Consider the following 14,457-nt stretch of genomic DNA (forward strand, 5'->3'; position numbering starts at 1 on the left):
ATGGTGTGCAAAGACGATTGTTATACCGTGGACCATGGTCCACACAGTTGAGTGGACCACGTTCCGAAAATGGCGTCGTGTCTTTAAGTAAAGAATTACCGCCGTTAAATTTTAACAGATCTCGTATTTTTTGTGTGTTTATAATAAAATGAAACTACAGTGTGTTTCAAATTAAACTGAATAATTTGTCTCGCATATATTGTCAAATGAAAATGTAATTGAATTGAAATGATACTTTAGTTGTGTTGAAACGAAACTGCAGTATGTATAAAATGAAATTGAATAGCATGTCTCACATATTGAGTGTATATTGTCAAATAGAATTGTATTTGAATTGAAATGATACTTTAGTTTTGCTGAAATGAAACTACAGCATGTATAAAAGGAAACTGAATAACATGTCTCACGTATTGAGTGTTATATTGTCAAATGAGACTGTGGTTATATCAAAATGATACTTTAGTTGTGTTTTAATGAAACTACAGTGTATATAAAATGAAATCGTAGTTGAATTAGAATTATAATTTAGTGGTGTTGTAACAATACTACAGTGAGTATAAAATAGAATTCAATAACAAGTCTCATTGTAATAAGACTATTGTACATATAATGTCGAATGGAACTGCAGTTGAAACAAAATGAAACTTTAGTTGTGCTGATATGAAACTACAATATAAATAAAATGAAACTGGATATGTTATACAAACCGAACTAATTACACAGAACGGGTGCGGTGCCGTTTATTTTCATTAAAAGAAACGACTCCGTTTTGGACAATGGTCCACACAGCTGTGTGGACCAAGGTCCACAGTCAAATTTTGCCGATATTCAGAAGATGAAAAAGTGGAACAATGAATCCGTTGTAGTCTAGTTGGTTAGGATACTCGGCTCTCACCGAGAGACCCGGGTTCAATTCCCGGCAACGGAAACTATTTTTTGTTCTTTTATTTTTTGCACTGCTAGTTCACGGCGAGGGGAAAAACCACATTTTAGAATATGGGGTGAGAGAGGCTCGAACTCTCGACCTCAGGATCACTCAGAAGCTATGAGACCTACGCGCTAGCCAACTGCGCCACCACCCCACGTTGATACGTGGCAATGACCATTACGTCCCCGTACGTTCCTTTTTTAAATTACCAGTGCATTTGTGTTAAGGAATTGTAGGCCACTAGATAATGCAAGATCAATGGTGTGCAAAGACGATTGTTATACCGTGGACCATGGTCCACACAGTTGAGTGGACCACGTTCCGAAAATGGCGTCGTGTCTTTAAGTAAAGAATTACCGCCGTTAAATTTTAACAGATCTCGTATTTTTTGTGTGTTTATAATAAAATGAAACTACAGTGTGTTTCAAATTAAACTGAATAATTTGTCTCGCATATATTGTCAAATGAAAATGTAATTGAATTGAAATGATACTTTAGTTGTGTTGAAACGAAACTGCAGTATGTATAAAATGAAATTGAATAGCATGTCTCACATATTGAGTGTATATTGTCAAATAGAATTGTATTTGAATTGAAATGATACTTTAGTTTTGCTGAAATGAAACTACAGCATGTATAAAAGGAAACTGAATAACATGTCTCACGTATTGAGTGTTATATTGTCAAATGAGACTGTGGTTATATCAAAATGATACTTTAGTTGTGTTTTAATGAAACTACAGTGTATATAAAATGAAATCGTAGTTGAATTAGAATTATAATTTAGTGGTGTTGTAACAATACTACAGTGAGTATAAAATAGAATTCAATAACAAGTCTCATTGTAATAAGACTATTGTACATATAATGTCGAATGGAACTGCAGTTGAAACAAAATGAAACTTTAGTTGTGCTGATATGAAACTACAATATAAATAAAATGAAACTGGATATGTTATACAAACCGAACTAATTACACAGAACGGGTGCGGTGCCGTTTATTTTCATTAAAAGAAACGACTCCGTTTTGGACAATGGTCCACACAGCTGTGTGGACCAAGGTCCACAGTCAAATTTTGCCGATATTCAGAAGATGAAAAAGTGGAACAATGAATCCGTTGTAGTCTAGTTGGTTAGGATACTCGGCTCTCACCCGAGAGACCCGGGTTCAATTCCCGGCAACGGAAACTATTTTTTGTTCTTTTATTTTTTGCACTGCTAGTTCACGGCGAGGGGAAAAACCACATTTTAGAATATGGGGTGAGAGAGGCTCGAACTCTCGACCTCAGGATCACTCAGAAGCTATGAGACCTACGCGCTAGCCAACTGCGCCACCACCCCACGTTGATACGTGGCAATGACCATTACGTCCCCGTACGTTCCTTTTTTAAATTACCAGTGCATTTGTGTTAAGGAATTGTAGGCCACTAGATAATGCAAGATCAATGGTGTGCAAAGACGATTGTTATACCGTGGACCATGGTCCACACAGTTGAGTGGACCACGTTCCGAAAATGGCGTCGTGTCTTTAAGTAAAGAATTACCGCCGTTAAATTTTAACAGATCTCGTATTTTTTGTGTGTTTATAATAAAATGAAACTACAGTGTGTTTCAAATTAAACTGAATAATTTGTCTCGCATATATTGTCAAATGAAAATGTAATTGAATTGAAATGATACTTTAGTTGTGTTGAAACGAAACTGCAGTATGTATAAAATGAAATTGAATAGCATGTCTCACATATTGAGTGTATATTGTCAAATAGAATTGTATTTGAATTGAAATGATACTTTAGTTTTGCTGAAATGAAACTACAGCATGTATAAAAGGAAACTGAATAACATGTCTCACGTATTGAGTGTTATATTGTCAAATGAGACTGTGGTTATATCAAAATGATACTTTAGTTGTGTTTTAATGAAACTACAGTGTATATAAAATGAAATCGTAGTTGAATTAGAATTATAATTTAGTGGTGTTGTAACAATACTACAGTGAGTATAAAATAGAATTCAATAACAAGTCTCATTGTAATAAGACTATTGTACATATAATGTCGAATGGAACTGCAGTTGAAACAAAATGAAACTTTAGTTGTGCTGATATGAAACTACAATATAAATAAAATGAAACTGGATATGTTATACAAACCGAACTAATTACACAGAACGGGTGCGGTGCCGTTTATTTTCATTAAAAGAAACGACTCCGTTTTGGACAATGGTCCACACAGCTGTGTGGACCAAGGTCCACAGTCAAATTTTGCCGATATTCAGAAGATGAAAAAGTGGAACAATGAATCCGTTGTAGTCTAGTTGGTTAGGATACTCGGCTCTCACCTGAGAGACCCGGGTTCAATTCCCGGCAACGGAAACTATTTTTTGTTCTTTTATTTTTTGCACTGCTAGTTCACGGCGAGGGGAAAAACCACATTTTAGAATATGGGGTGAGAGAGGCTCGAACTCTCGACCTCAGGATCACTCAGAAGCTATGAGACCTACGCGCTAGCCAACTGCGCCACCACCCCACGTTGATACGTGGCAATGACCATTACGTCCCCGTACGTTCCTTTTTTAAATTACCAGTGCATTTGTGTTAAGGAATTGTAGGCCACTAGATAATGCAAGATCAATGGTGTGCAAAGACGATTGTTATACCGTGGACCATGGTCCACACAGTTGAGTGGACCACGTTCCGAAAATGGCGTCGTGTCTTTAAGTAAAGAATTACCGCCGTTAAATTTTAACAGATCTCGTATTTTTTGTGTGTTTATAATAAAATGAAACTACAGTGTGTTTCAAATTAAACTGAATAATTTGTCTCGCATATATTGTCAAATGAAAATGTAATTGAATTGAAATGATACTTTAGTTGTGTTGAAACGAAACTGCAGTATGTATAAAATGAAATTGAATAGCATGTCTCACATATTGAGTGTATATTGTCAAATAGAATTGTATTTGAATTGAAATGATACTTTAGTTTTGCTGAAATGAAACTACAGCATGTATAAAAGGAAACTGAATAACATGTCTCACGTATTGAGTGTTATATTGTCAAATGAGACTGTGGTTATATCAAAATGATACTTTAGTTGTGTTTTAATGAAACTACAGTGTATATAAAATGAAATCGTAGTTGAATTAGAATTATAATTTAGTGGTGTTGTAACAATACTACAGTGAGTATAAAATAGAATTCAATAACAAGTCTCATTGTAATAAGACTATTGTACATATAATGTCGAATGGAACTGCAGTTGAAACAAAATGAAACTTTAGTTGTGCTGATATGAAACTACAATATAAATAAAATGAAACTGGATATGTTATACAAACCGAACTAATTACACAGAACGGGTGCGGTGCCGTTTATTTTCATTAAAAGAAACGACTCCGTTTTGGACAATGGTCCACACAGCTGTGTGGACCAAGGTCCACAGTCAAATTTTGCCGATATTCAGAAGATGAAAAAGTGGAACAATGAATCCGTTGTAGTCTAGTTGGTTAGGATACTCGGCTCTCACCCGAGAGACCCGGGTTCAATTCCCGGCAACGGAAACTATTTTTTGTTCTTTTATTTTTTGCACTGCTAGTTCACGGCGAGGGGAAAAACCACATTTTAGAATATGGGGTGAGAGAGGCTCGAACTCTCGACCTCAGGATCACTCAGAAGCTATGAGACCTACGCGCTAGCCAACTGCGCCACCACCCCACGTTGATACGTGGCAATGACCATTACGTCCCCGTACGTTCCTTTTTTAAATTACCAGTGCATTTGTGTTAAGGAATTGTAGGCCACTAGATAATGCAAGATCAATGGTGTGCAAAGACGATTGTTATACCGTGGACCATGGTCCACACAGTTGAGTGGACCATGTTCCGAAAATGGCGTCGTGTCTTTAAGTAAAGAATTACCGCCGTTAAATTTTAACAGATCTCGTATTTTTTGTGTGTTTATAATAAAATGAAACTACAGTGTGTTTCAAATTAAACTGAATAATTTGTCTCGCATATATTGTCAAATGAAAATGTAATTGAATTGAAATGATACTTTAGTTGTGTTGAAACGAAACTGCAGTATGTATAAAATGAAATTGAATAGCATGTCTCACATATTGAGTGTATATTGTCAAATAGAATTGTATTTGAATTGAAATGATACTTTAGTTTTGCTGAAATGAAACTACAGCATGTATAAAAGGAAACTGAATAACATGTCTCACGTATTGAGTGTTATATTGTCAAATGAGACTGTGTGTTATATCAAAATGATACTTTAGTTGTGTTTTAATGAAACTACAGTGTATATAAAATGAAATCGTAGTTGAATTAGAATTATAATTTAGTGGTGTTGTAACAAGACTACAGTGAGTATAAAAATAGAATTCAATAACAAGTCTCATTGTAATAAGACTATTGTACATATAATGTCGAATGGAACTGCCAGTTGAAACAAAATGAAACTTTAGTTGTGCTGATATGAAACTACAATATAAATAAAATGAAACTGGATATGTTATACAAACCGAACTAATTACACAGAACGGGTGCGGTGCCGTTTATTTTCATTAAAAGAAACGACTCCGTTTTGGACAATGGTCCACACAGCTGTGTGGACCAAGACAGTCAAATTTTGCCGATATTCAGAAGATGAAAAAGTGGAACAATGAATCGTTGTAGTCTAGTTGGTTAGGATACTCGGCTCTCACCGAGAGACCCGGTTCAATTCCCGGCAACGAAACTATTTTTTGTTCTTTTATTTTTGGGGAACAATGAGGCCGTTGTAACTCTAGTTGGTTAGGATACTCAGGATCACTCACTATGAGAGAGACCCTAGGTGCAATTCACCGCAACGGACGTTGATTTTTTGTTCAATGACCATTACACCGTGCTAGTTCACGGCGAGGGGAAAAACCACATTTTGGAATATGGGGTGAGAGAGGCTCGAACTCTCGACCTCAGGATCACTCAGAAGCTATGAGACCTACGCGCTAGCCAACTGCGCCACACCCCACGTTGATACGTGGCAATGACCATTACGTCCCCGTACGTTCCTTTTTTAAATTACCAGTGCATTTGTGTTAAGGAATTGTAGGCCACTAGATAATGCAAGATCAATGGTGTGCAAAGACGATTGTTATACCGTGGACCATGGTCCACACAGTTGAGTGGACCATGTTCCGAAAATGGCGTCGTGTCTTTAAGTAAAGAATTACCGCCGTTAAATTTTAACAGATCTCGTATTTTTTGTGTGTTTATAATAAAATGAAACTACAGTGTGTTTCAAATTAAACTGAATAATTTGTCTCGCATATATTGTCAAATGAAAATGTAATTGAATTGAAATGATACTTTAGTTGTGTTGAAACGAAACTGCAGTATGTATAAAATGAAATTGAATAGCATGTCTCACATATTGAGTGTATATTGTCAAATAGAATTGTATTTGAATTGAAATGATACTTTAGTTTTGCTGAAATGAAACTACAGCATGTATAAAAGGAAACTGAATAACATGTCTCACGTATTGAGTGTTATATTGTCAAATGAGACTGTGGTTATCAAAATGATACTTTAGTTGTGTTTTAATGAAACTACAGTGTATATAAAATGAAATCGTAGTTGAATTAGAATTATAATTTAGTGGTGTTGTAACAATACTACAGTGAGTATAAAATAGAATTCAATAACAAGTCTCATTGTAATAAGACTATTGTACATATAATGTCGAATGGAACTGCAGTTGAAACAAAATGAAACTTTAGTTGTGCTGATATGAAACTACAATATAAATAAAATGAAACTGGATATGTTATACAAACCGAACTAATTACACAGAACGGGTGCGGTGCCGTTTATTTTCATTAAAAGAAACGACTCCGTTTTGGACAATGGTCCACATTGTGTGGACCAAGGTCCACAGTCAAATTTTGCCGATATTCAGAAGATGAAAAAGTGGAACAATGAATCCGTTGTAGTCTAGTTGGTTAGGATACTCGGCTCTCACCGAGAGACCCGGGTTCAATTCCCGCAACGGAAACTATTTTTTGTTCTTTTATTTTTTGCACTGCTAGTTCACGGCGAGGGGAAAAACCACATTTTGAATATGGGGTGAGAGAGGCTCGAACTCTCGACCTCAGGATCACTCAGAAGCTATGAGACCTACGCGCTAGCCAACTGCGCCACCACCCCACGTTGATACGTGGCAATGACCATTACGTCCCCGTACGTTCCTTTTTTAAATTACCAGTGCATTTGTGTTAAGGAATTGTAGGCCACTAGATAATGCAAGATCAATGGTGTGCAAAGACGATTGTTATACCGTGGACCATGGTCCACACAGTTGAGTGGACCATGTTCCGAAAATGGCGTCGTGTCTTTAAGTAAAGAATTACCGCCGTTAAATTTTAACAGATCTCGTATTTTTTGTGTGTTTATAATAAAATGAAACTACAGTGTGTTTCAAATTAAACTGAATAATTTGTCTCGCATATATTGTCAAATGAAAATGTAATTGAATTGAAATGATACTTTAGTTGTGTTGAAACGAAACTGCAGTATGTATAAAATGAAATTGAATAGCATGTCTCACATATTGAGTGTATATTGTCAAATAGAATTGTATTTGAATTGAAATGATACTTTAGTTTTGCTGAAATGAAACTACAGCATGTATAAAAGGAAACTGAAACATGTCTCACGTATTGAGTGTTATATTGTCAAATGAGACTGTGGTTATATCAAAATGATACTTTAGTTGTGTTTTAATGAAACTACAGTGTATATAAAATGAAATCGTAGTTGAATTAGAATTATAATTTAGTGGTGTTGTAACAATACAGTGAGTATAAAATAGAATTCAATAACAAGTCTCATTGTAATAAGACTATTGTACATATAATGTCGAATGGAACTGCAGTTGAAACAAAATGAAACTTTAGTTGTGCTGATATGAAACTACAATATAAATAAAATGAAACTGGATATGTTATACAAACCGAACTAATTACACAGAACGGGTGCGGTGCCGTTTATTTCATTAAAAGAAACGACTCCGTTTTGGACAATGGTCCACACAGCTGTGTGGACCAAGGTCCACAGTCAAATTTTGCCGATATTCAGAAGATGAAAAAGTGGAACAATGAATCCGTTGTAGTCTAGTTGGTTAGGATACTCGGCTCTCACCGAGAGACCCGGGTTCAATCCCGGCAACGGAAACTATTTTTTGTTCTTTTATTTTTTCTGCTAGTTCACGGCGAGGGAAAAACCACATTTTGAATATGGGGTGAGAGAGGCTCGAACTCTCGACCTCAGGATCACTCAGAAGCTATGAGACCTACGCGCTAGCCAACTGCGCCACCACCCCACGTTGATACGTGGCAATGACCATTACGTCCCCGTACGTTCCTTTTTTAAATTACCAGTGCATTTGTTTAAGGAATTGTAGGCCACTAGATAATGCAAGATCAATGGTGTGCAAAGACGATTGTTATACCGTGGACCATGGTCCACACAGTTGAGTGGACCATGTTCCGAAAATGGCGTCGTGTCTTTAAGTAAAGAATTACCGCCGTTAAATTTTAACAGATCTCGTATTTTTTGTGTGTTTATAATAAAATGAAACTACAGTGTGTTTCAAATTAAACTGAATAATTTGTCTCGCATATATTGTCAAATGAAAATGTAATTGAATTGAAATGATACTTTAGTTGTGTTGAAACGAAACTGCAGTATGTATAAAATGAAATTGAATAGCATGTCTCACATATTGAGTGTATATTGTCAAATAGAATTGTATTTGAATTGAAATGATACTTTAGTTTTGCTGAAATGAAACTACAGCATGTATAAAAGGAAACTGAATAACATGTCTCACGTATTGAGTGTTATATTGTCAAATGAGACTGTGGTTATATCAAAATGATACTTTAGTTGTGTTTTAATGAAACTACAGTGTATATAAAATGAAATCGTAGTTGAATTAGAATTATAATTTAGTGGTGTTGTAACAATACTACAGTGAGTATAAAATAGAATTCAATAACAAGTCTCATTGTAATAAGACTATTGTACATATAATGTCGAATGGAACTGCAGTTGAAACAAAATGAAACTTTAGTTGTGCTGATATGAAACTACAATATAAATAAAATGAAACTGGATATGTTATACAAACCGAACTAATTACACAGAACGGGTGCGGTGCCGTTTATTTTCATTAAAAGAAACGACTCCGTTTTGGACAATGGTCCACACAGCTGTGTGGACCAAGGTCCACAGTCAAATTTTGCCGATATTCAGAAGATGAAAAAGTGGAACAATGAATCCGTTGTAGTCTAGTTGGTTAGGATACTCGGCTCTCACCCGAGAGACCCGGGTTCAATTCCGGCAACGGAAACTATTTTTTGTTCTTTTATTTTTTGCACTGCTAGTTCACGGCGAGGGGAAAAACCACATTTTGAATATGGGGTGAGAGAGGCTCGAACTCTCGACCTCAGGATCACTCAGAAGCTATGAGACCTACGCGCTAGCCAACTGCGCCACCACCCACGTTGATACGTGGCAATGACCATTACGTCCCGTACGTTCCTTTTTTAAATTACCAGTGCATTTGTGTTAAGGAATTGTAGGCCACTAGATAATGCAAGATCAATGGTGTGCAAAGACGATTGTTATACCGTGGACCATGGTCCACACAGTTGAGTGGACCATGTTCCGAAAATGGCGTCGTGTCTTTAAGTAAAGAATTACCGCCGTTAAATTTTAACAGATCTCGTATTTTTTGTGTGTTTATAATAAAATGAAACTACAGTGTGTTTCAAATTAAACTGAATAATTTGTCTCGCATATATTGTCAAATGAAAATGTAATTGAATTGAAATGATACTTTAGTTGTGTTGAAACGAAACTGCAGTATGTATAAAATGAAATTGAATAGCATGTCTCACATATTGAGTGTATATTGTCAAATAGAATTGTATTTGAATTGAAATGATACTTTAGTTTTGCTGAAATGAAACTACAGCATGTATAAAAGGAAACTGAATAACATGTCTCACGTATTGAGTGTTATATTGTCAAATGAGACTGTGGTTATATCAAAATGATACTTTAGTTGTGTTTTAATGAAACTACAGTGTATATAAAATGAAATCGTAGTTGAATTAGAATTATAATTTAGTGGTGTTGTAACAATACTACAGTGAGTATAAAATAGAATTCAATAACAAGTCTCATTGTAATAAGACTATTGTACATATAATGTCGAATGGAACTGCAGTTGAAACAAAATGAAACTTTAGTTGTGCTGATATGAAACTACAATATAAATAAAATGAAACTGGATATGTTATACAAACCGAACTAATTACACAGAACGGGTGCGGTGCCGTTTATTTTCATTAAAAGAAACGACTCCGTTTTGGACAATGGTCCACACAGCTGTGTGGACCAAGGTCCACAGTCAAATTTTGCCGATATTCAGAAGATGAAAAAGTGGAACAATGAATCCGTTGTAGTCTAGTTGGTTAGGATACTCGGCTCTCACCCGAGAGACCCGGTTCAATTCCGGCAACGGAAAATATTTTTTGTTCTTTTATTTTTTGCACTGCTAGTTCACGGCGAGGGAAAAAACCACATTTTGGAATATGGGGTGAGAGAGGCTCGAACTCTCGACCTCAGGATCACTCAGAAGCTATGAGACCTACGCGCTAGCCAACTGCGCCACCACCCCACGTTGATACGTGGCAATGACCATTACGTCCCCGTACGTTCCTTTTTTAAATTACCAGTGCATTTGTGTTAAGGAATTGTAGGCCACTAGATAATGCAAGATCAATGGTGTGCAAAGACGATTGTTATACGTGGACCATGGTCCACACAGTTGAGTGGACCATGTTCCGAAAATGGCGTCGTGTCTTTAAGTAAAGAATTACCGCCGTTAAATTTTAACAGATCTCGTATTTTTTGTGTGTTTATAATAAAATGAAACTACAGTGTGTTTCAAATTAAACTGAATAATTTGTCTCGCATATATTGTCAAATGAAAATGTAATTGAATTGAAATGATACTTTAGTTGTGTTGAAACGAAACTGCAGTATGTATAAAATGAAATTGAATAGCATGTCTCACATATTGAGTGTATATTGTCAAATAGAATTGTATTTGAATTGAAATGATACTTTAGTTTTGCTGAAATGAAACTACAGCATGTATAAAAGGAAACTGAATAACATGTCTCACGTATTGAGTGTTATATTGTCAAATGAGACTGTGGTTATATCAAAATGATACTTTAGTTGTGTTTTAATGAAACTACAGTGTATATAAAATGAAATCGTAGTTGAATTAGAATTATAATTTAGTGGTGTTGTAACAATACTACAGTGAGTATAAAATAGAATTCAATAACAAGTCTCATTGTAATAAGACTATTGTACATATAATGTCGAATGGAACTGCAGTTGAAACAAAATGAAACTTTAGTTGTGCTGATATGAAACTACAATATAAATAAAATGAAACTGGATATGTTATACAAACCGAACTAATTACACAGAACGGGTGCGGTGCCGTTTATTTTCATTAAAAGAAACGACTCGTTTTGGACAATGGTCCACACAGCTGTGTGGACCAAGGTCCACAGTCAAATTTTGCCGATATTCAGAAGATGAAAAAGTGGAACAATGAATCCGTTGTAGTCTAGTTGGTTAGGATACTCGGCTCTCACCCGAGAGACCGGGTTCAATTCCCGCAACGGAAAATATTTTTTGTTCTTTTATTTTTTGCACTGCTAGTTCACGGCGAGGGGAAAAACCATAATATGGGGTGAGAGAGGCTCGAACTCTCGACCTCAGGATCACTCAGAAGCTATGAGACCTACGCGCTAGCCAACTGCGCCACCACCCCACGTTGATACGTGGCAATGACCATTACGTCCCCGTACGTTCCTTTTTTAAATTACCAGTGCATTTGTGTTAAGGAATTGTAGGCCACTAGATAATGCAAGATCAATGGTGTGCAAAGACGATTGTTATACCGTGGACCATGGTCCACACAGTTGAGTGGACCATGTTCCGAAAATGGCGTCGTGTCTTTAAGTAAAGAATTACCGCCGTTAAATTTTAACAGATCTCGTATTTTTTGTGTGTTTATAATAAAATGAAACTACAGTGTGTTTCAAATTAAACTGAATAATTTGTCTCGCATATATTGTCAAATGAAAATGTAATTGAATTGAAATGATACTTTAGTTGTGTTGAAACGAAACTGCAGTATGTATAAAATGAAATTGAATAGCATGTCTCACATATTGAGTGTATATTGTCAAATAGAATTGTATTTGAATTGAAATGATACTTTAGTTTTGCTGAAATGAAACTACAGCATGTATAAAAGGAAACTGAATAACATGTCTCACGTATTGAGTGTTATATTGTCAAATGAGACTGTGGTTATATCAAAATGATACTTTAGTTGTGTTTTAATGAAACTACAGTGTATATAAAATGAAATCGTAGTTGAATTAGAATTATAATTTAGTGGTGTTGTAACAATACTACAGTGAGTATAAAATAGAATTCAATAACAAGTCTCATTGTAATAAGACTATTGTACATATAATGTCGAATGGAACTGCAGTTGAAACAAAATGAAACTTTAGTTGTGCTGATATGAAACTACAATATAAATAAAATGAAACTGGATATGTTATACAACCGAACTAATTACACAGAACGGGTGCGGTGCCGTTTATTTTCATTAAAAGAAACGACTCCGTTTTGGACAATGGTCCACACAGCTGTGTGGACCAAGGTCCACAGTCAAATTTTGCCGATATTCAGAAGATGAAAAAGTGGAACAATGAATCCGTTGTAGTCTAGTTGGTTAGGATACTCGGCTCTCACCGAGAGACCCGGGTTCAATTCCCGCAACGAAAATATTTTTTGTTCTTTTATTTTTTGCACTGCTAGTTCACGGCGAGGGAAAAACCACATTTTGAATATGGGGTGAGAGAGGCTCGAACTCTCGACCTCAGGATCACTCAGAAGCTATGAGACCTACGCGCTAGCCAACTGCGCCACCACCCCACGTTGATACGTGGCAATGACCATTACGTCCCCGTACGTTCCTTTTTTAAATTACCAGTGCATTTGTGTTAAGGAATTGTAGGCCACTAGATAATGCAAGATCAATGGTGTGCAAAGACGATTGTTATACCGTGGACCATGGTCCACACAGTTGAGTGGACCATGTTCCGAAAATGGCGTCGTGTCTTTAAGTAAAGAATTACCGCCGTTAAATTTTAACAGATCTCGTATTTTTTGTGTGTTTATAATAAAATGAAACTACAGTGTGTTTCAAATTAAACTGAATAATTTGTCTCGCATATATTGTCAAATGAAAATGTAATTGAATTGAAATGATACTTTAGTTGTGTTGAAACGAAACTGCAGTATGTATAAAATGAAATTGAATAGCATGTCTCACATATTGAGTGTATATTGTCAAATAGAATTGTATTTGAATTGAAATGATACTTTAGTTTTGCTGAAATGAAACTACAGCATGTATAAAAGGAAACTGAATAACATGTCTCACGTATTGAGTGTTATATTGTCAAATGAGACTGTGGTTATATCAAAATGATACTTTAGTTGTGTTTTAATGAAACTACAGTGTATATAAAATGAAATCGTAGTTGAATTAGAATTATAATTTAGTGGTGTTGTAACAATACTACAGTGAGTATAAAATAGAATTCAATAACAAGTCTCATTGTAATAAGACTATTGTACATATAATGTCGAATGGAACTGCAGTTGAAACAAAATGAAACTTTAGTTGTGCTGATATGAAACTACAATATAAATAAAATGAAACTGGATATGTTATACAAACCGAACTAATTACACAGAACGGGTGCGGTGCCGTTTATTTTCATTAAAAGAAACGACTCCGTTTTGGACAATGGTCCACACAGCTGTGTGGACCAAGGTCCACAGTCAAATTTTGCCGATATTCAGAAGATGAAAAAGTGGAACAATGAATCCGTTGTAGTCTAGTTGGTTAGGATACTCGGCTCTCACCGAGAGACCGGGTTCAATTCCCGGCAACGGAAACTATTTTTTGTTCTTTTATTTTTTGCACTGCTAGTTCACGCGAGGGGAAAAACCACATTTTGGAATATGGGGTGAGAGAGGCTCGAACTCTCGACCTCAGGATCACTCAGAAGCTATGAGACCTACGCGCTAGCCAACTGCGCCACCACCCCACGTTGATACGTGGCAATGACCATTACGTCCCCGTACGTTCCTTTTTTAAATTACCAGTGCATTTGTGTTAAGGAATTGTAGGCCACTAGATAATGCAAGATCAATGGTGTGCAAAGACGATTGTTATACCGTGGACCATGGTCCACACAGTTGAGTGGACCATGTTCCGAAATGGCGTCGTGTCTTTAAGTAAAGAATTACCGCCGTTAAATTTTAACAGATCTCGTATTTTTTGTGTGTTTATAATAAAA

General features: G+C 35.9%; 16 non-coding genes across 16 annotated transcripts; 6 read left to right on the forward strand and 10 right to left on the reverse strand.

The window, feature by feature from the left end:
• Positions 1 to 997: 997 nt before the first annotated feature.
• On the reverse strand, positions 998 to 1,082 carry TRNAM-CAU. Its single transcript is given in 2 exon segments — positions 998 to 1,033; positions 1,045 to 1,082. It is a non-coding gene; the product is annotated as a tRNA-Met (tRNA).
• A 960-nt stretch (positions 1,083 to 2,042) lies between these two features.
• TRNAE-CUC lies at positions 2,043 to 2,115 on the forward strand. The gene has a single exon. It is a non-coding gene; the product is annotated as a tRNA-Glu (tRNA).
• A 69-nt stretch (positions 2,116 to 2,184) lies between these two features.
• TRNAM-CAU lies at positions 2,185 to 2,269 on the reverse strand. The gene is given in 2 exon segments: positions 2,185 to 2,220; positions 2,232 to 2,269. It is a non-coding gene; the product is annotated as a tRNA-Met (tRNA).
• Positions 2,270 to 3,229: 960 nt separating this feature from the next.
• On the forward strand, positions 3,230 to 3,302 carry TRNAE-CUC. The gene has a single exon. It is a non-coding gene; the product is annotated as a tRNA-Glu (tRNA).
• A 69-nt stretch (positions 3,303 to 3,371) lies between these two features.
• Positions 3,372 to 3,456, reverse strand: TRNAM-CAU. Its single transcript is given in 2 exon segments — positions 3,372 to 3,407; positions 3,419 to 3,456. It is a non-coding gene; the product is annotated as a tRNA-Met (tRNA).
• A 960-nt stretch (positions 3,457 to 4,416) lies between these two features.
• Positions 4,417 to 4,489, forward strand: TRNAE-CUC. The gene has a single exon. It is a non-coding gene; the product is annotated as a tRNA-Glu (tRNA).
• Positions 4,490 to 4,558: 69 nt separating this feature from the next.
• Positions 4,559 to 4,643, reverse strand: TRNAM-CAU. The gene is given in 2 exon segments: positions 4,559 to 4,594; positions 4,606 to 4,643. It is a non-coding gene; the product is annotated as a tRNA-Met (tRNA).
• Positions 4,644 to 7,038: 2,395 nt separating this feature from the next.
• Positions 7,039 to 7,123, reverse strand: TRNAM-CAU. Its single transcript is given in 2 exon segments — positions 7,039 to 7,074; positions 7,086 to 7,123. It is a non-coding gene; the product is annotated as a tRNA-Met (tRNA).
• A 1,089-nt stretch (positions 7,124 to 8,212) lies between these two features.
• Positions 8,213 to 8,297, reverse strand: TRNAM-CAU. Its single transcript is given in 2 exon segments — positions 8,213 to 8,248; positions 8,260 to 8,297. It is a non-coding gene; the product is annotated as a tRNA-Met (tRNA).
• Positions 8,298 to 9,256: 959 nt separating this feature from the next.
• TRNAE-CUC lies at positions 9,257 to 9,328 on the forward strand. The gene has a single exon. It is a non-coding gene; the product is annotated as a tRNA-Glu (tRNA).
• A 1,111-nt stretch (positions 9,329 to 10,439) lies between these two features.
• Positions 10,440 to 10,510, forward strand: TRNAE-CUC. Its single transcript has one exon. It is a non-coding gene; the product is annotated as a tRNA-Glu (tRNA).
• A 69-nt stretch (positions 10,511 to 10,579) lies between these two features.
• TRNAM-CAU lies at positions 10,580 to 10,664 on the reverse strand. Its single transcript is given in 2 exon segments — positions 10,580 to 10,615; positions 10,627 to 10,664. It is a non-coding gene; the product is annotated as a tRNA-Met (tRNA).
• A 958-nt stretch (positions 10,665 to 11,622) lies between these two features.
• On the forward strand, positions 11,623 to 11,693 carry TRNAE-CUC. Its single transcript has one exon. It is a non-coding gene; the product is annotated as a tRNA-Glu (tRNA).
• A 62-nt stretch (positions 11,694 to 11,755) lies between these two features.
• On the reverse strand, positions 11,756 to 11,840 carry TRNAM-CAU. Its single transcript is given in 2 exon segments — positions 11,756 to 11,791; positions 11,803 to 11,840. It is a non-coding gene; the product is annotated as a tRNA-Met (tRNA).
• Positions 11,841 to 12,936: 1,096 nt separating this feature from the next.
• TRNAM-CAU lies at positions 12,937 to 13,021 on the reverse strand. The gene is given in 2 exon segments: positions 12,937 to 12,972; positions 12,984 to 13,021. It is a non-coding gene; the product is annotated as a tRNA-Met (tRNA).
• Positions 13,022 to 14,120: 1,099 nt separating this feature from the next.
• On the reverse strand, positions 14,121 to 14,205 carry TRNAM-CAU. The gene is given in 2 exon segments: positions 14,121 to 14,156; positions 14,168 to 14,205. It is a non-coding gene; the product is annotated as a tRNA-Met (tRNA).
• Between the last annotated feature and the right edge of the window lie 252 nt (positions 14,206 to 14,457).

Source organism: Ipomoea nil, unplaced genomic scaffold (assembly GCF_001879475.1).
Source record: "Ipomoea nil cultivar Tokyo-kokei standard unplaced genomic scaffold, Asagao_1.1 scaffold1014, whole genome shotgun sequence".
Classification (NCBI taxonomy): domain Eukaryota; kingdom Viridiplantae; phylum Streptophyta; class Magnoliopsida; order Solanales; family Convolvulaceae; genus Ipomoea; species Ipomoea nil.